Raw genomic sequence first — 20,571 nt, 5'->3', positions numbered from 1 at the left:
GCAACCACAGAAAGACATGGAAATGGACTGATGAGGCAATATCAATATCATTAAATGGACGAGTGCAATAAAAAGTTCAGTAAAAATCACTTTGATTACTTTCTTTCCATTTCCCAGTTTTCATCCCAATGTCCAGTATAATTTATCAATGCTGGTTCTATTAAATGGCAGCACAGAGGTGCAGTGGTTTGCACTGTTGAGTCACAGCAGGAAGGTTCTGGGTTCACACCCTCCAGCCGGGCTCCGGCTTCCTCCAACAATCCAAAGACCTGCAGGTTAAGTGGTGACTCTAAATTGCTCCTAGGTGTGAATGTGAGCGAGTGTCTATGTGTCAGCCCTGTGGTAGACTGGTGATATGTCCAGGATAAAACCTTGTCTGTTATTTATAAAATATGCATCAGGATACAGTCTGTACTGTAGATGTGCAGGAACAGGAAGATACTTGATAAACACAGTGAACAGATGCTTTATCCTTGGTCAGAGCTCAGAGGATACACTCTGCACTGTTGGTCGTTCCTTATTTATGTACCAGTAGATCTTGTGGGATGAAAATAAAATTATTTATCACTGATACTAACTACAAGAGTGAGTGCATCAAATGATATATAATGTACATGACTATGCATAGCTTCACTGTAAAGCTTTTAACCTTTGTAAGCTGTGAACTCTACAGAAACACAAGAATAACATAAGAATAACTTTATATGAACACAAATGATAAATGGATGCAAATATGAAACACTTTTTACAGCTAAGTTGTTGCTTTGTTACACATCCAAAAACACTCTTTGATGTCAGTTTTTCTAATAAGCCTTTTTTGTCCTCAGTAAATGAGTAGTAAACTGTGAACAGCCTTATCTGCTCACAAACCTGTCACAACTCTCAAATGAGGCCATTATGTTAATTAAAAAAGAAGTAAATATAATCAAACATTGTGTTTTTTTTAATGTGTTGCTTTGCTTTTAAAGACATAAAAAATTGCAACTGAGAAATTATTTGACAGAGTATCCAGAATTTCTCTGAAAGACCCTTTAATCAAAAGAAAGGGAAATAAAAACTGATGTATGCTTTGTTATAAGCAGATGTCATGTTGTTATGCTTCATATAACTGAGGCGTGTGTGTCAGTGTTATCACACTTCAGTCCATGCTTGATGTCTCTGCAGAACAGAGAATGGGAGCAAGTGGTTCAGTGTGTTTACCAAACAGACTGTGTCATATGCATCTCTAAACTAACCACCCACTTCTGCACACTGGCTAGCACCCCTCCTTCTCTTTGTAGTCCTGGCTTTGGTGAATTTTCCTGAAATACACATATTCACCACTGCCAAGGGCATAAACAATTATCAATCAGCTCTAATCCACTGTTCAGCATAAATAAGAGTTTCTCATGCAGTCTGCGGAGCTGTGCTGTCATTTTTTTATGACTAATAAAATTTGACTTGGCAGACATAGCCCAACATGCTGCATGACAAGTAACTTACACCGGGGGCCTCAAATCCATTGCAACACTCACACAAATAGAGTGTCAGCTATGCAGTAGCTGTGGTCCACATCAGTGTTTGTGTATGTGCCAAGTGTGCCCCCCAGAATATTAGTCTTGTCAGGGTCAGAGGGTCTCTGAAACAGCATTCAGACCATCACAGATACTAAAACTCTACTGAAACCCAGACTAATGGAATAACTTTAACATCTCATTAAGGCTGTGTGACCCACCTGCTGCCCTGCTCAGTGGCAGGGTGACTGTTGGGTACATTAGACTTTTAGAGGAGACAGAGCTGCAGTCAGAAACCACCATCCCAACATTAAGACACTCTTGATATCGATGTTCTCTTGTCATATGAAGCAGAATGTGTTTTCCTTCACCAGCGATTTCTTGCTAACTAACTGCAGTTCCGCTGCTCATCATGATTTTCTAATTTCAATCACACACCTGTGGTAACCAGTTAATGCTATTAGTGTGCTCACATTCTGGCTAGACATTCAGTTTTAACATCCACTGGTTGGCTGCCAGTAATGAGATAGAGTAAGTGAATTATCCCACAAAAACTTCTGCTTTTGGAGACACTTTGCTGCTTCTTGATCCACCAGTCACGATGTTCTAGCAGAATTTACACTTCACTCCAGAGTGACTCACTTATTTCGGGCAGTAAACAAAGTTGGGCTTTAAGATTCACCACAAGAGATTGTTGAGTACACAGATGCACTGTATTCTACGTCATAGAGAAAGGCATTATGTACAGCATGTGCCATTTTGGATATGCCACAAAAAGGGAGCAGAAACACGCAGTTGTAGACACAGTGTATAATTGCCTCCCTGTACCATCCTACGGGCATTTTTCCAGTCAGAAACTATGAAACACCCAAAGGCAACTGCTTGTGTGCATAACTCTGAGACACTGTGAGTGGAAATGATTAGACAGTGAAGGCCTGTGTGAACATTGTGCACTGGAGGGCATTTGTTTAGCATGCATATTGTTTGGTTTGTTTTTACCGTATGGGCTCATCAATAATGCAGGGAGACTTAACCAGCAATTACAATGATGAAGACATCAAAATGCAAAACAGAGGGCTGTGAGCTCTCCTATCCAATAAGAGTTGTCTGCAGAGGGAGGACTACAGACTGGACAGACTTTTAATTAGTGGGCTTTGTATCCCAGCCAGGAGCAGCAGATTGGCTGCTTGCTCTTTCTTGTCATCATAGCCATACAAGCCAAGAACTGGAAACATGACCATTTGAATTATGGGTAATTTGGTGTAGTTAGCAAAAGCTTGATAGACAAATCGCTTCCAACCAACTTTGTAAGAAGATGGATAAATCTTTGAAATTACCGACTGATGATTTTTTTTATTTATTTATTTAATGCTGGGCAGTCCGTCCTCGCAGCATAACAGACTTTGATGGCCATATAAAAGCACTAAACACTAAAGTTACAAGCAAATAATTTACATGTGATTTGTAATCATTATTTTCCTTCCGAACGTTCCTTGGGGAACGCAGAGATCTTCTGTGAGAAAGTTCCATTTCCCAGTTTCAGCCGTCTTTCTTTAATTCATGCTGCTTGGTACCTTGGATTTTATTATCCGTTCAGTTTTTATAAATACTTGTGTAAATGAATTGTTTTATCATTTTCTTCTTTGTAAAACTTTGCATTGATTTGCTGTAAGAGTCATGGCTTCCAAGTGTGCTTTGTGAACTGCATTAAATAAGACTGAGTAGTTTTCCTTCACCAAATGCCAAGAGACATGTTTGAAATGAATGATGTGTAGATACGTTGTGGAAATTTTGTTTTCTTTGCCAACAGTGAAACTATTTTTGTATCTGAACCAACACTACATGTACTGTACTTGCTAATAAGCAGCAGAGCTGTAGCTGGGTCTGTGTAAATTTACAATTTCTCTACAAACCATTGATGTTACAGTGTTAAACCGTGTCCTGGATGATTAGTTAGTGCTTTATGAGAGTCTTTTCTCTCAGACCTCAGAAATTGAGTGGTGTTGTCAGTGTTGAGGCTCCACTAGTAAATATGTTCTTTTATACAGATGGATGCACAATTCATCTGAATTATTGGAACCAATTTGCATTTGATTTTTTTTATGGATTTTGAACATCCTAAATTTATTATTATTATTATTATTAAAAAATTTTCTCAACAGTATTTCTGTTTCTGTCAGTTTAGCCCTGCACTTTTTCTCATGTTAGTTATATTGCAGAGCTACATGAGGGCTGGGACTCAGGTGACCTCACGTGAAAGTCCTAAGCAAATGATGACATATTGATGTCTACAATACTGTTGTTTTATTTATTGGAATACTCAGGAGAAAAAAATGGAATGATTATTCTAATTTCTCTCTTTCTCAGCTCCTAATGATTCTCAGACAGCTGCAGACAACATGCTTCAGCCTCTCCAAGCAGAGAAAACAGCTGCCTCAGAAAGCAGGACACTCATGTAGGTTTTTGGACACCAAATGTAGGCTAATGTAGTGTAACATTTTGAGCACCCAGAATCTTCTTTAGAGACTGTTATTTTTTCTAACTGTTTGCTCCTTTCTCCGCATGACTGTCCAAGTCTGTGAAGCACCTGTTCTTTCTGCTCCAAGGGACTGAAGCATGTAAAAGCACCCTTTAAACTGCTCTCTAGATGCAGCCAGTGTCGTTACCAGTTAACAACATGCAAACCAAATTAATTTATTCAACTTCATTTTCATACATGTAATGCTGTGCATGATAAATCACCTTGTTTATTGTCCAGTGCTGGTTTATTTGTGCATGGCTCTGGTTTGAGTTTGCTCAAACACAAACATCTATCCATCCTGAGAGAGGGTGAAGCTGAGCATCAAAACAATCTCTCTGTCTAACTGACTCCTCACCCTTAGCAACCTTGGCCTCATTTAAAGTAGAGTGTCTTGTCTGACCTTTATGGGGGACCTTGCTCTGTCAATACTCTTTTCATGGACCACTTACAGTACCTCAGCTTCTTTGACCAGGAAACAAGAAATTCCTTTCTAAGGAACATTAGGCTACAGCACAAACAAGGCAACAAGTGCAAGAAAACCCAACAAATGTAGTTTATATCAGATCTTTTGGAACAATTATTTATACTTATTTTAAAGCAACACGCAGCAGCAACAGCAACTTCTGCAACCAAAAGTGGTGATTACAGGAAGCTGGTGCATGAAATTCTGTTGGGCTCTGAGTCGTGGAAGCAGCGTACCCCTAGAAGCTAACAGCTCATGTACAGGAAACAAAACTCGTCAATTGCTCAGGCAATAAACACAAAATCATCTCAGTGCAAACCAGCAATCACACTGTCCACTAATGTCAAGTCGGCATTCGGCTAATCTGACTGACCAAAAACATCAGAGCCCACAGCAGTTATGTGCTAAAGAGATGCTAGCTTTAAACTGATTGAGTGACTAGCAGCAGGGGAGGCAATTAGTGAGCTACCCAGCTTGCAAATACGATCCACTAATGTTATGATACACGTCATCTTCACATATAGTGGAAAACACCATCTGGTGGCTGCTGTTGATAATGTGCCAAGTTACATATTCTTGCTCCTGTCTGGTTGTAATGTAACTCAGCACTAAATACAGTCTGAAGGCTGGTAGTCTGGAACTTACTCATACTGATAATGAGGTTACATACTGAAGCAATAGCAGGCTTAATAAACAACTGAGAACAACAGAGGCTCCATCCACTCTAATACAAGTCTGTGAACTATCAACATGATTCTGAAGCTGAGATTTTAAAGTGAAATAGATTACATTTTTTTTATCTGCAGCACCAGTGTCTTGTTGAATAGCCCCCTTTAAAGAACAATTCTGTGCATTTTCTACCTGAGCCACTGGTAATTTTTGCTGCCCTTACTGTTGAGTTGAAGATTTCAGAAAATTTCATTTTTCTGGCTAAAACACATCCTTCATACATAAAACCTATCATGCTCCTGTAGCACAGTACTTTTCTACATTTATTTTTACACAGAATAGTGAAGTATTTTTTACCTTGTGATTTAATCCGATGAGACGTCTGTGTCTTCACATTAAAACCTTGACCAAACTTGAAGATGTTCTTTTTTGCAGTAAAGTGAAAATGCTATTATCCTGTTGAGACTCTGACGCTCAGAGTCAAAAACAAAAAGCTGGAATCTTGAACTTGTCATTAAAATCTTGTAATTTATGAAAGTTTAATGAGAATCTGTCACAGCTTTTAGTACTTGTACTTATGCTATCTGCTAATGAGGACAGGTTCTGACACGGTTCAGTGTGGAATACCTGACACGCTGGTTCTATGTGATCATGAGCTCTAATACCTCCTAATCAACACAGCCTGGTCGAAGGCATTCTGAGGGCATTTGTCTCACCTCGCCAGCGACACTCGCTGGCAGATGCTTTGCATATCAGGCCTGGTGGATCAATATGTTATTAGAGAACAACCTCTCGGAGGCATGTCAATTAATTCTGGGCTGTCAGCTGCCCCCCTCGCATTGTCCAGTGGGGCTGAGGGAGAGCAGTGGGTGTCTTTTCAACTTGGTGCCTGTGGAGGATTTACGACCTTAGCTGCTTCAAGGTTTCACCCACAAACCTTCAGCAGTGGATAGTAAGGATTAGTCGTCTTGTGATCACATGGATTGACAAATATAAGATATATTAAATGATTTTTATGTAGAAAAACGTCTAGCCATTCTGCGTGTACTACCCATACTCTACACAGTAAATATATTACAGCACTCACATTCACCATTTATTTGACAGTAGCTTTGTCTGCTGACTTATTGGGCTCTCTCCGCCCGGTGACGTCTGACGTTACTGCTGCATGTTCTGCTGTGGTCTGTTCAGATCGTCCTTCCTACACATCAAGGTGCATTGTAAGTTGTCTTTACAAGGCACAATTAGCAGAGTACTAAGTTGTTCTACGTAATATCAGTAATACAACTGTAAGGTAGCCCCTTAACTTGCATTATTTTATACCTGACATCATGTCACCACTGAGTGGAACCATTTTAATCAAGGATGCGTCATACATAATGGAAGTAGACAGTAGTAGAAAGATGGTGGATCACATGGATTACCTCCAAGCTTTTGTTCTGTTATTACAAAAAACAACTATTAATGATGAGAAGACGTAGAATTACATGCAAGATGAATAGTTTGTGTACACCAGTAAATAAACAGGCAGCCATCATGAATAGTACTGCCTCCTGAACACATCGACCCCTGATGCTTTACAACAGATGGAGGGAACCTCAATGTGTTGGAGCAATAGACGGCAGCCACGTTTCCATAATAGCACCAGAACTGAACTCATGTGACTATCACAGGAGAAAAAGATGCTTTTCCATCAGGCTGTTTTTGATGGAGGGTCTCTTCTGGGATCTTTCTGTTGGTTTTCCCGGGAGTATTCATGATGCACAAGTGCTGAAACACTCCCACTCACATTTGTGGGAAGTGGTGAGCAGTGGACAGTTCTTTAGTCAACACACTGTCAGTATCTGTGGCCATGACGTAGGACACTATTTATTTGGCGACCCTGCATACTGATTGCAAACTTGGCTGATGAAGCCTTTTGCTGATACAGGCAGACTGACCCCTGCATTCAACAGAGGTACAATGTTAGCTCAAGCAGGATGGGAGCGATGATGGAGATGACCACCGAGAGGCTAAAAGGTAGATGGAGGTGTCTCTTATAAAAAAAAAAAAAGACTGCCAAATGGATCTTACAAAGATGATGGTTCTGGCCCATATTTGTGAAGATCATGGGAATCAGTATTTTGCAGACGTTCCAGCGATGCATGTGAACAGCAGGAGGGAGCTGATGTGTGAGCTGCAGTGGTAGAGTATTTCAACTCTGACTGATGGACTGAGCAGACCTTTACTGTACATACTGTATTTTCTTTTAAATCATTTATGTATTTGTCTTGTACTGTATCTTTTTGCTTCTCTCTTCTCTGCATCTCTTTTTACTGCATATGCATCCACTGCATTTTGTATATATTTAGATGTTGTGCACAGTTTTTTGATGTAGCACAGATGAGACTGATTTCACTCTACGCAGTGCAAAGTTCTGTTTGCAATGTCTGTTTTACATGTAAAAAATGAAAATAAAAACTGTGGTAAAGAATATTTTTAACAAATATTTTAACACACCTGTATCTTAACATAAGTCACTGGAAAGTAAGTAAGCATAAAGTCTAATCAAGTATAAAGATGAACAGCATGTTAACAAACTTGACTAAAAAGACACAAACTGACTCCAAATGTCAGACAGCTTTTTTTTTCTTTTCTTAAAGTAACAGTGCAAATAAAAGTAATTACTGATTGGGATGCTGGCTCCCTGTTTGGCAGTGACCATCCTCTCAACCAGCCTCAGCAGAGATGTGGTACACTGCTGCATGCGTTGCAGCATCCTCTCCTCTCTCCTCAGCCCTTTCATCGACCATCTTTAGATACTCAAAGACATCCTTTGCGTCTCGTCTCTTCCTTTCTCCTGAGTAAAATAACAGCATTGGTTTAAAAGAAAATAAAACAGAAATCATTTTGTATTAGGGTTAGGTTGACTTTGTATGGGAACAATATACTTTCTGAATATTCAGTAGCAGGTCAGGTGTATCTAATGGTTATAAACTGACCCTGTAAAAACAGAAAGAGGCTCTTCTCAGTAGACCTACTCCCTCTTGTCTTTGATTGCTCCTGTTCTTCAGTGATTTCTTTATTGATTGGCATTATTAAATCACAAAAATTTTGACTGTAGACTGTTGACTGTAATGTCCAGGAATGATTAAAAAATAAACTTTGCATATGCAAAGACAGAACAAGTATTGTAAGATATTTAAGATGCAAACACAGTCTGCAGGCATGTATATCACCTGCCAGATTTAGATAGATAGATTGCCATACACTGTAATTATCTATACACAATCTATAGCAAGTGGTATAAAAAGACGATATGATGCAGTCAACCTACCCAACCTGTTCTGGTGTTTAGGTGAATCCAGCCCTGACCAACTCTTTGACTAGTTCATCATACAGCTCACTCTCTCTCGTGGTACTTTCTAGCTCTTCCTAAGACTCAGGAGATAACCAAATCGTCAACATTGGATCTCATCAGCAGATCACTGTACAATGATTTCTCACTTTTCTGTTGTTGCTTTCTCCACCCTCACTTTGCAACCTGTAGAATATGACACACCCACTGATGTTGTCATGGTTCATACTTCAGGTGAAGGTGAACCTGATATGTCTTAATTCCACCTGGGAACCAACTTTTTGGGTTCTGAACTAGTTTATTTTTGGTTGAAATGCTCATAATAGTTCAAAATTAGGTGTGTGAACTGGAATGGAACCTGTTCCATGTTGGTGGAAAAGGGATAAAACCGTATGGCAGTGGATCTCAACCTTTTTAACTTATTATCCCTTAAATTAAAGCAACTGCTGTTGAGCATTGGAGAATTAGCGTAATGGTGTGAAAGTTTATTCTTAACCTCCTTGTTCCTTCCACAGTAATACACTCAGTAAATATTGAGATTAAATACCAAAGAGTGGAACCAGTTGTTGCAGAAGTTGTTGCAGAAGTTTGGGTAACACTGTGTTCCACTCAGATGGAGGATCTGCTTTATAATCACATCGGGTACTGAAGCCTTAAGATTAGTCTTTCCCCTGGTCGCGAACTTGTTGTTTTCTCCTCCCAAGTTTGACATTGTTTTGCTTGGTTTATGACTCTATTGTGATTTATGTGCCAGCAAATCAAGTATTGACTGTTTTGGAAAATATGCAGTGCTTGCATAATGGATGTAGCTAGACAAGTTTTATAGGGACTATGTAAGAGCCGTTGCTGGATGCAGTACTGTTTTCCACCACTGTTTACAGGGATATGGAAAAGGCAGTGGAAGTCTATACCTCTGAGGGAGGCGCAGTACTATTACCACATATTTTCTGTGTCAATAGAAATAAAGTTGGTGGCTATATGTGGGAATATCTCAGTATTCTTTATATCCACCATAAAGGAGTTGGCTGCACTGTGTGTACCTCTGTGAACCCTCCCCTCTGCCACAGACGGACACAAGTGTTTGCACAGACAGAAAGCAGAGATAACCCTGATGACTCATGGCACTTTTATAGAAAGCTCTTTTCACATAGAAGTCTTCACACTCTTCGAATCAATGCCTTCTAGCGAGCCACCACACCATCAATATGTTGACGCTCTCTTTGTGCCGGCTCTTACAGTTACCTCAGTTCTCAGAATTTAACATCACACAGCAGGGGGATCGAGGGACCAGCTTCTTGAAGTAAAACCTCCAAGACAGCCTGTCCAGCTATTTTCTAAGACTGACCCCAAATTCCTCCACTCACCGCAGATTTCTCTCCAGACATTTGAAGTAAAGTCATTGTGCCAGCACTGTATGACAAAGATGGAGAGACTATTGTTTAAAAATGTGACTGATGGTTTTCCTGCCTGCTCTGCCTTGAAGAGGGAGATGCTGTTGATAGATGAGCCAATACACTCCAAACTCTCTCTTCTTTAGGTTTGCTGTGTGTGTTGTTTGATTCACTTTTCTCCAGCTGAGGTGATATTTCACCCTTTTTCCTGTGACAGTGCAGCAGTGTCTGTCTCTGGCTGTGGATGTCTTCATTAGGTTACATCTCAATAGTTTTTTATTTTTTTGACTGCTGAACTAAAGGCTGTGTCGCAGCTCTTTGCTCTTCCTCATTTCAATGCCATAGAAAACCTCAGTCAAACATATCTTATGACAAGCTAATGGTGTGTTATTTGAACTAGAAAAAACATGGCACAGAGTTGTGTCTGGTGTGTTGTTGTACTCAGGAAGCACAGGGATCAAACAGCTACTGTTGCAGAGTCACTTCATTAAAATAATGTATACATCCGTATCACGGGGAGAAGATGTGTGAATGCAGAGAGGCTGCAAATACCACAAACCTTTTAACCATGTCAACACTGTGGAATACAGATATCAAAATGGATTTTTGAAGTATATTTAGTATTTTTAATTTTTCAGTGGGTATGTATGTGACACACTGGACATGACATCAGCATTACTGATGGTTGAGTGGCCACAGCCTGGTTCACTACCTTTCTCCTCTGCATAGACCTGCATTCTCTGCTCAGTTTGATGAAGGGTTGGACTGTGTAATCTAAAATCTATGTCACAGTGATATGTCAGTATATTGTGATTTAACACAATACATGTAACATTAAGTAGTGTTTTAATACATCAGTACATGGCACCTTCTTTCTTGCGGTCAGATGTAAGTGGTTGCTGTAGATGTTAGTTTATTTTTAATAAATTCAGACAATGTAGTCGTTGGTAAGAGCAATGAGAATACATTTAGATTCACAGTGCTGGTAATTTGATACATGTGGTTTATCCTCCTCTGTTTAAAGCCTTGATTAACTGATTCCTTCTTATTCCTGTCGTTCTCATCCTTCACAGCAACCCCCCTCCTCCCCTATTTGACTTGTTTTAGTAAATGCATCTTAATTACCACTCCTCTGTGGCTGCCTCCACCCCCTCCCTTTCCCTCTTTGGCTCCCTGTGTCTTCCTCTTTCCTCTCATTCATTTGGTGCCACCTCCCTTAGTCAGCTCCTCTTTACACCTTTGTGACCAGACTGCTAACCTCTGGGGATGCTACTTCCTGTTGATATGCAGAGTGCCTCTCTTTCCAATCAGTACTTCTGAAAGGTTGTAACTAATGGTCCCCAAGGAGAAGAATCAACCTTGAATACATACAAGGCCTCTGCTGGCATTTTGCAGGAGTGCTGTGCATAGGGAGTGTCACATCTTGTTTTCCCCCTTGTCTCTGCCAAGGTTCAGCTACAATACAATGTCTATGAAATAGAAATACAGCCAGTTCGTCTGCCTTTTATTGTCTCCTTGGAACTTCTCGAATGGTTAAACACGTACAGCCGCTTTATTTACTAATACACAGGGATGTTGTGCTGTGCTTGTAATCAGAAGGATCTGGTACATGAACATGATATTATGCAAGAAGGAACTTTAATACATAACTGTTTAACAGACCATCAAATTATTGTTTGACTCTGTGTCACACTCTCATAAGCAGCCGTGCTGCTGTGTGTTGTAGCGAGCCACTGATAGTCCTGCCTATTTTTATCAGCGACAATGAACAGCTTGCGCAATTTACAGTGATGGGCAGACACAGTCTTGAGCTTCTGAGAATAGCTTGATTATTCTACTGGGAGAAGTGCATGGATGGGGAGAGGCATTCCATATGTTACACTTAACAACCAATGAAGCTGCGATTCAGAGGCTCGGGGCAGAAAGAGCTGACAGCGCTCGTCCGCACCCCTGGCTTTCTGCAGAACAGCCGAGGCAGGCAATAATCTAACTATAATTAAGGGGTATAAACCATGTCATGCAGCCATTAGACCAAATAGCTGGCAACCAATCAGCTATGACATTAATGGTAGAAACCAACCACAGCTTTATAATTCAGCTCTGTTGTGAGAAGGAAAATATGTTTTAAGAGTTTGTTTCATAACTCTTTCTGAGTCATAACTCTCACACTGTTCTCTGGGCCTGACATGAGCATGTGTGTGCATACCTGCACGCACACACACATGCACAAAACTACTGTGATTGGAAGCAAAAAGCATTAACATCAAAATAATAAGACTTGAAACTGCATGATTATTTATTATAATGATAATTTGTGTGATTGTTTGTCATAGGGATGAGGGTGGGGATGAGGGTCGTATGAGCTTGAGCTCAACATGCACAGTTCCACATCTGCTGTGTACCGCTGTCATGCTCATGGATTACTATCATTTGACAAGAACATGGCTGTTTTGGATAGGATAATTCCTGTAGTAATAGATTACTCTTGTTTGTGCTGATAGCCACAAGCAACACTTGGCTGTATGAATGGTTGCTCTTCAAGTCATCCTTATATAAAAGGTTGTACATATAGAGTAGTGATAGACCGATATTGTTTTTTCAGGGCCGATACCAATACTGATTATTAGTAGTCAAGGAGGCTGATAACTGATATTTGGAGCTGATATTCATTCAGTAAAAGTGAAAATACTGGCGTCAAAATTTTGAATAATACAAACTCCAACACTTTGTTTAAATGCCTTTAAGCATGTGTTTATGAAACAGCTTTTCAGATTTGCAACATGTTAAAGGTTTTTTTTTTATCTTAGACAATAGACATCTTTGTTTTAAAATTCTAACAAAAAGTGCAGGGAGCTCCCAGGCTCAGCAGCATGTCTTAGAAAGTTAAATGAAAACTTAAACAAATAAATAGCTCCCTAAAGTTTTCTACAGTAAATAAAGTTTTCCAAAATTTCAATATAACTGAAATGTTATTTTATCTTTCAGGGAGCTCCCAGGGTCAGCAGCATCTCTTATAAAGTTAACTGAAATTTTAAATAAAGAAATAAATAGCTTCCTGAAGTTTTATAAAATAAAACAAAGTTAAATATAATTTGCACAGAAATGTGAGTCTCAAATCAATTAGTAGTCCCAATTGAGCAGCAGCAGATTGTGGTGCAAAAAGCAGAGTTGTTCAGTGTGTATGAGCACTGTGCATGCACAATTTTCACTGCTGATTGGTTGTTGCTGTGGGTCTGTGTGTAACCAATCAGATGGTGCTGTGGGCGGGACAATGCTGGAGACAGAGTAGTGACTGCAGACAGAGAGGCGCGGCTTCATCACAGCCTAAATAACCCAGTTTTAGACTGATCTCTTGTCGGCTGATTTAAAAAAAGGCTGATGCCGATATTCGTCAAAATGCAGAATATCTGTGCCGATAATCGGCCTGGCCAGTCTACCCCTAATATAGAGCAGGTCTAGACTGTGTTCTTTATATTACAAAGAGAGACCCAACAGTTCCCACCATGAGCAAACACTAGGCGATAGTAAAAGTGATGTACCGTAATTTCCGGACTATAAGCTACTTTTTTCACACGCTTTGAACCTTGCGGCTTAAACAATGATGCGGCTAATTTATAGATTTTTATGGTCTAACGAGCTTCATGCCACAAAAACATTTAGACACCTGCGGCTTATAGACAAGTGTGGCCTGTATATGTACTTTTTTTTTTTTTGTTTTAATTTAGTGGGTGTGGCTTATATTCAGGTGCGCTCAATAGTCCGTAAATTACGGTATATTTTTTTGCTCTTTGTCAGTCACATCTGTAATTACTTTCAAGGCAGCTGCTTCCATCACCAGCACATCCCTGAACAAGTCAGACTGTTCTAATTATCTGTGCTTATTCACACTGGATGTTACTGATGTTCTTAGAAATAGCAAATATAACATTTGCAGTTAAAAACTAACTGTGATCATATCAAATACATGAGAGTACATGAGAGTCTCAACATGTCCTCCTCCATCCTAACAGGGCAAAGAAATCAAATAAATGATTCCAAAAATAAAGGACTCACTTGATTAACTGGAGAATGAAAACACAGAAGTTGTTGCTTCCATAGACAAAAGCACCAGATAAGGAACTGATTTCCCACCACACTCTGGAAGAACTGGAAGGTTCCCCCCTTTTTTAAGACTTGGCAGTGAAGAGAACACATGCTGAGGTTTTCTGAGCAGTAGTAAAAACTTATAATGAACTGAGCTATGTTATTGGCAGTACACTACACATGTAACAGAAGGCAGAACAGGTCTACACAGCCCAGTTGTTGTTTTTCCATCAGTTCTGTACCAAGCAGAAGTCAGCTGTCACAGGAGATTCTTAGTGGAGCTCCTGAGACAATTTACCAAATAGAAATAAGAAAGAAATACAGCTGTCATGGTTGAAACATCAGACACTTGTCCTTAAAATCATTTTCAATTTATAGACCAGTTCATGTCTTGTTTTATCAGCTTTATTCATATTACAACACTGTATGAAAACATACAGTGTCTGCATACATTCTTTTACTTTGACAATTACTTTGAATTAATGACTCCAGTTTAATGATCATGCATGTGCCTCAACGCTTCAGGTTTCATAGTTCACTCAGTGTGTATATGTCACTGAATAGGAGAATATGTACAGTACACAGAGAGCACCACATTTCCTTCATCTGAAAACAAAATTTGATTCATAATAGTATTAAATATAATTTATAGTTATAGTTAATTTAAAGTTTCCTACACTACTACAAAGTCAAAGTGACTGACAGCTATAAATAAACAGTATACACACAAAGTCAAAACTTAACCAGAAATATATTTTTTACTTTAAAGTTGTTGTTCTGAGGAGCGTATTTATTCTCACACTTTATGTTTTGGTTTTAGACCTTTTCTCTATGAATGCACTCGTGGGATCTAATACATTCTGAGGTCAGCTAACTGAATATATGTGTTCATGTGAATATTGTGGTGACGTATTGCATTTCATAGTTTTTTAGATAACATTTTCCACCTCTGTATTGCAACTGGTGCACAGCAATTTCCCTCAGGATAAATAAAGTTTCTTGAATCTTGAATCTTGAATTTAAAAAATGGATGAAAGTGATGTACTGCAGAAGTACAGTAACAAACCTGCTTCCTGTTTGTACCTCTGTTATTGCAAACAGCTTATCTTACAGTTGTCCACTAAAACAAAATTGAACAGTATTACTAGAAATATTGCTAAGCATTTTTAATAATAAAAGTCATACTATGCATCTTTGTTGCCAGCAACTAACTTGCTTTACTTTCACCTATTTTGATGAATTGATTTTACACAGTTTGGCATTGTCTTTGTTCATAATGGGCCACTTGGAAGGATTGCATGTTTACTCAGCAAATGATCAGACAAGAAATTACTCTTAATGGAAACTATGGATCCTTCCCAACCTCGTTCTTTGCATGCTCATAGCTTAAAGATCTGCTCCTATAGACAGTCACTGACAACAGTACAATTTACATCAAGCTGGATGCTGGCCAGAGTCACACCAGTGTGAGAATTAAATGGATGAGCTTTGTGTGTGGCTGTACATGTCATAACATTTTATACATTTTATTCAAAGTAAAATCAGATTCTTCTTAACAGCTGCTGCCATCTTTACTTTAGTTTTTTTATGTTCTTTCTGTTAATTGAATTGACAACAGAAGGAAACAAAGAAAGCACAACAACAAAAGTCAATCTGCAACTAATTTGCCACATAAGTGTTATTAAAAAAGAATACATTTCCTTTGAAGACTTTAAGGGTTTAGTTGTATTTAAAATAAAAGGTAGAGGTTGTCTGTAGAGAGGTATAATTCAGATGGAAGCTGGTCAGAGGCAGACAGGCCAGTCGAGCCTGATGAAGCATGTATGAAATGTGTTGCTTGCTCTTGCTTGGTATTTGGTATTTAATGTTTAAATAAATACCAAGTTTTAAGTTTAAGTTGGTCCAGAGCTGATGTTTGTGCTGTGCAGCAAGGTCTGTCTTCACCATTCATTTAAGTTTCATCAGACACTTTTTTCTGTTTATATAACATACGCATATATCTAACGTTTGAAGTGGAGGCAAAATAGCAACAAATGCCTGTTGTGGCTTTTTAGTTTGAAAGAATGTGTGACTGCACTCAGGGTTTCACTGACAGTCTGTTCTGTGTGGAGTTTCCTGAATGTTTTCTCCCACAGTCCAAAGATGGGCAAGTGGAGTGACAGACAGACTGACATCTATCTGCTTGACATCTACACTGCATTTTCAGTACATCCATTCATTTTTTAACACACTTATTCTGTTCAGGGTCATCCCATCTGAACATGAACTAGGTGGAAGGAAGGAAAGCTTCCTAGACAGGTTTCACACTCATGTCCACACCTAGGAGTAACTCACAGTTCCCAATTCACCTGAGGAAACTGTAGCTCCCAGAGGATGCAAGATGTGTAAATAAAAATGCTGTATGCTGTTTCAAACAGCAGCAGAAAAGGCATCTTCCAGAGGCAGGTAGATAGCGAGTGCCCTCCACACATGTTTTCCTTTGCATTATGTTAATGACTCTCTCTGGATAATGCAACAAGTGTTCACAGAGAAATGTGCAGGCATGAGTAAAGTGAAGGATGCTGGGAGAGGACAGGTAACCTCTGATTAATATGCAAGTGACTGCATCCTGTTTAATTTGATAAAAAAAAACACACCTTTGCACAGCCATTTCTAAAAAAGAGGAGTCTTTTCTCATGTCTTCATTCGGTTGTTGTATGGAACAGTAATTATCAGCACAGCTGTGCCTGAATGGCTGCTGTATGTATGTATCGGAGGCAAAATGGGAAGAGGAGGCATCTCCTTATGATCATGGATATTCACCATAATGAGGCTCCAGTTCCTGATGCAGCAGTAGTTTTGTAAAATGCAACCAGGAGAGAGTAGAGAAACATAGTAGAAACAGATTTATAGAAACATGCTAAAGACACAAATGAAAAGTTGTCCCTGAGCCTACAGGAACTAGGTCAGACTGTGAGACGTAGCCACTGAGAGAACAAAACATTTTACACATTCTGTGCATGGTGCTATTAGAGCTCGTGCTGTCGGTCATGGTGAGATTGAGGATGTTGCAATGATTGGCAAGTATATGGAGCAGGGCATGTGGTGTGGAAAACATCCAGTAACTGGTTGAATGTTTTGTGGAGCAGCAAAGGGCAGCAGTTTCAATGCTTTGCCATGAAACAGGAAGTTGTTGTAACTCCCTCACTGTCTAATCTGCCCCGGACTTCACACATTTGATTAGTGTCATGGCCTGAAGGCCTGAACACATCTACATGCCAATATTCAGCCACTGTCATAACGCCACCTACTGGAAACAGGAAATGATGTGCTATTCATCAATGTGCTCCTCCCAGTAGCTTGACACAGATCCATTTCACATTTGGTCAGAAAGCAAAGCAGGCAATTGTCCAGTCTGAGGACAAGGGACAAAGTTCTATCTGTGCAGGTGGCTGCCTTCATCCATGATGGAAATGTGCAACTGGTGGGTGCACTCATTCGTTCTGTGTCTGGCGGTCATGCAGTTGCAGAACCATGTCATACGACCTGCACCAAGTAGAACCCCACGCCTGTCAGGGGACCGGCAGCCGCGGGGTTCTACTTGGTGCAATTTCTGTTCTTCTGCTGCGGGAAAACCTAAATTTGCTCAAGGGATTGGGGGTCAATAAAAGGCTTATCTTAATATACATTTACTGACGTAGCTCTTTGCTTTTCATGAAATAATCAAAGAGAATTATTGAGCGTTTCACTGGAAAGTAAACAAAGCAAAAAACACAGACACTGAAAAAAATGATGAAAAGTTCTGTTGCCCTTTATTCACAGCAACAGTAAAACTACGCTACTACTTATTTTCCTAAGTTATTCATTATAGTCCATTTGGCACTCACAATACCCTGAATACCCTCAGACGTCTATGATTTCCTCATAAAACTTCCACGTCTTCAGTGTTGTCAAACACAGGCTCCAGTATCAGTTCTCTGTGAATGCCATTCAGGTCCTTCAGCTGGGTGAAAGAAGTAGCTGACTTTTTCTTCAGTTTATTCTGATAGATATTACCTGCCTGCCAGAATGACCTACCCTGTTTGAACCACATTTTAAAAATGTAGTTTATTCTGATTCTGATTATTGCATTCTGTCATTGTGAAACAACTCATTGCGTTTCATATGTATGTTAATATTCCTTCAGTTTTCATAGTTTGTGCGGGAACAGCTGCGGGCTGTTAGCTGTGCTGCCACTTACGTTAGCTCATGTTGTTTCTAGTTCCTCAGCTTGTATTTAGGTTAGTCTTGTATCAGTCTTGATCATTCACAATGTTTTTACTGGGACCTAAATTATCCACAGAGGTATCCTCCTCTCCAAAACAAACAGATAATTAAAATCAGTAAAAACACAAAATAAAACAGTCTCAACTCTAGAGATAAAACTCAACATTTTCTGTTCCTCAGCTGATCATGATATAGATAGAGGCCTATTTCAGACAAATTCTGGATGTTACAGCATCACAAGAGTAAACTAACTTGAGATGTAGTTTGGGTCACGGATTATCCCTTTAACACTACTGTGATAACATTAATGTATTTTTCTACAGGTGACATGAAGTCGATTTACATTTAATCATTTATCCTGACATTACACATGACACGTAGACAGTAATACAAAGACATCTCAAACATTATATCAAAAACGTATATCAGTGGATTGTTTCATTGAAAGAAATCAGATTAATTAGATTAATTTTTGTGTTTAAAATATTTATTGTCCAAATCATTATGATTATGTTGTCCAAATTATACATCAATTATATTTTCCCTATCTTCACCCAGTTTGTATAGTCCAATACCCCCTGTACTTTGAGGTGTATTGAAGACAGTAGAGTGCAGTGGACAGTGTGTTGAGGCAGAAACCTTGAGTAGAACCATACTCAGGGTGGGCGGCCATCTGCCTCCACCGGTTGGGTTGAGAAAGAGAGAGGAACAAGGTAGTTGTGTGTAGAGAATAGTAAGTGATGGGACAGTAGTATGTAGAGGACAGTAGTACAGGGGGTATTAGATATAGATATCAGATTTGTTGTCAATTTAGAGTCTCCAATCAACCTAAGCTGTATGTTTTGGGATTGTGGGAGGAAACAGGAGTACCCAGAGAAAACACGGGGACACGGGGAGAGCATGCAAACTCCACACAGAGAAGAGCAGAGGCTCTTGTGAGGCCACAGTGCTAACCACCAAGCCACCGTGCTGCCCAGAGCTATGAAAGTTTTTCCAACACAACTCCTGACAGCCGACATCTTTCTCACAGGTGTGTCAAAAGAGGATGCACCTGTGATAGCACCTCCCCTCAGCTCCCTCCAGAGCCCTAACACACTGATGGTGATATCACATGCATACATAGACATATATCAAGAAAGGAGTTGTGATAGAAAACCTTCATAGAGTGATTTACTCCTCATCGTCGACGTTGATGCGACGCTCCTGCGCTTCTCCACTGGACTGTTATCAGAATTGTCCACTACCCAATCCAGTGGGCTAAAAACAGACATAGATGCACACACACAGTTAATATCACATGCCTGATGTGTCATGATGTACACACACTCCCTAATCTGCTCTGATGGCCTAACTTCTCCATTACATTACATTACAGTCTCACCAAGTTTCATACTCCCCCTCTCTCTCCTCTTCTGATGACAGGCTGCAGTCCAGGTTCTGTTTCCTGAATGGGTCCTGGGTCTGCTTCTTGGATAGTTCCTGGTTCCATTGTCTCACTGGTTCCTGGTTCAGTAGTGTGGCTGGTGCTTGCCTGCAGAGTTTCACTGCTGCCAAAGAAGAATCACTCTGTTATATTCATGGCCAAAAAACTGTAGCATGCAAGTATTCAAATTTGTAAAACAAATCTGTAATCAAATTAGAACTCTCTCAATTTCTATGACAAACAGTTTGAATATATAAGCAAGATTTATGTGACTGTCCTAATTACCTACACTACACTAGTGTTGCTACCAAGGTGAAAGAGAAGCATACCAATAGCTTACTACATTATTTAGTAGAGTTATAGGTTACACTACAAACTTCCTGTCAGGATATCCATAACATTAGCTCCTTTTTGTTAAATGTTACTGTATATACTGTATATGTATATATTATATATGTTATGACAGAACCACATATTTGTTGAATTTTAGTTTCAACTAATCATAACTGAACTGAAAAATTACTATCATTCCCATGTCAGATGGTCAAAAAATGATATGATATATAATGATATCTTTAAGTAAATTCTCCACAAATTCTTTTTTTTTTTTTAACAGTTCATTCTTCCTGGTTAGGATTTCATTAGAAGTTTCATTAATTTGAATTAACAGGTTAAAATGAATTAGAGATGTTTTAAATACATTTTTTTGCCTACAAATAAATAAACAAGGCTCCAGCAACCTGCGATCCTTAACAGATAAGCAGTATAGATAATGGATGGATGGATGGATAAATAAACAACAGATAATGTGAATCCCTTCAGTCTTATAGATAATAAATGACTTGCTGTATGCCTATTGTCTGATAATCTGTAATATTTCCCATCTCCACCCAACACAGACACTTACTTAAAGCCATATTGGAGGGTGCCCCATGTGATGAATGGA

General features: G+C 39.4%; 1 protein-coding gene across 2 annotated transcripts in view; it reads left to right on the top strand.

The window, feature by feature from the left end:
- Positions 1-20,571, top strand: part of rnpc3 (RNA-binding region (RNP1, RRM) containing 3) — a 142,964-nt gene that overhangs the window by 83,850 nt on the left and 38,543 nt on the right. Inside the window, exon 18 of one of the 2 annotated variants that reach the window (XR_007809319.1) lies at positions 19,625-19,800. The exons of the other annotated variant lie outside the window; for it this stretch is intronic. The gene's annotated coding sequence lies outside the window, so the exon portion shown is untranslated. Of the gene's footprint in view, positions 1-19,624; positions 19,801-20,571 lie in introns of those variants that run through there. 2 annotated transcript variants of the gene reach the window in all.

Source organism: Lates calcarifer, linkage group LG24 (genome assembly GCF_001640805.2).
Source record: "Lates calcarifer isolate ASB-BC8 linkage group LG24, TLL_Latcal_v3, whole genome shotgun sequence".
Classification (NCBI taxonomy): Eukaryota; Metazoa; Chordata; class Actinopteri; family Centropomidae; genus Lates; species Lates calcarifer.
This window is presented reverse-complemented; position numbering and strand designations above follow the sequence as displayed.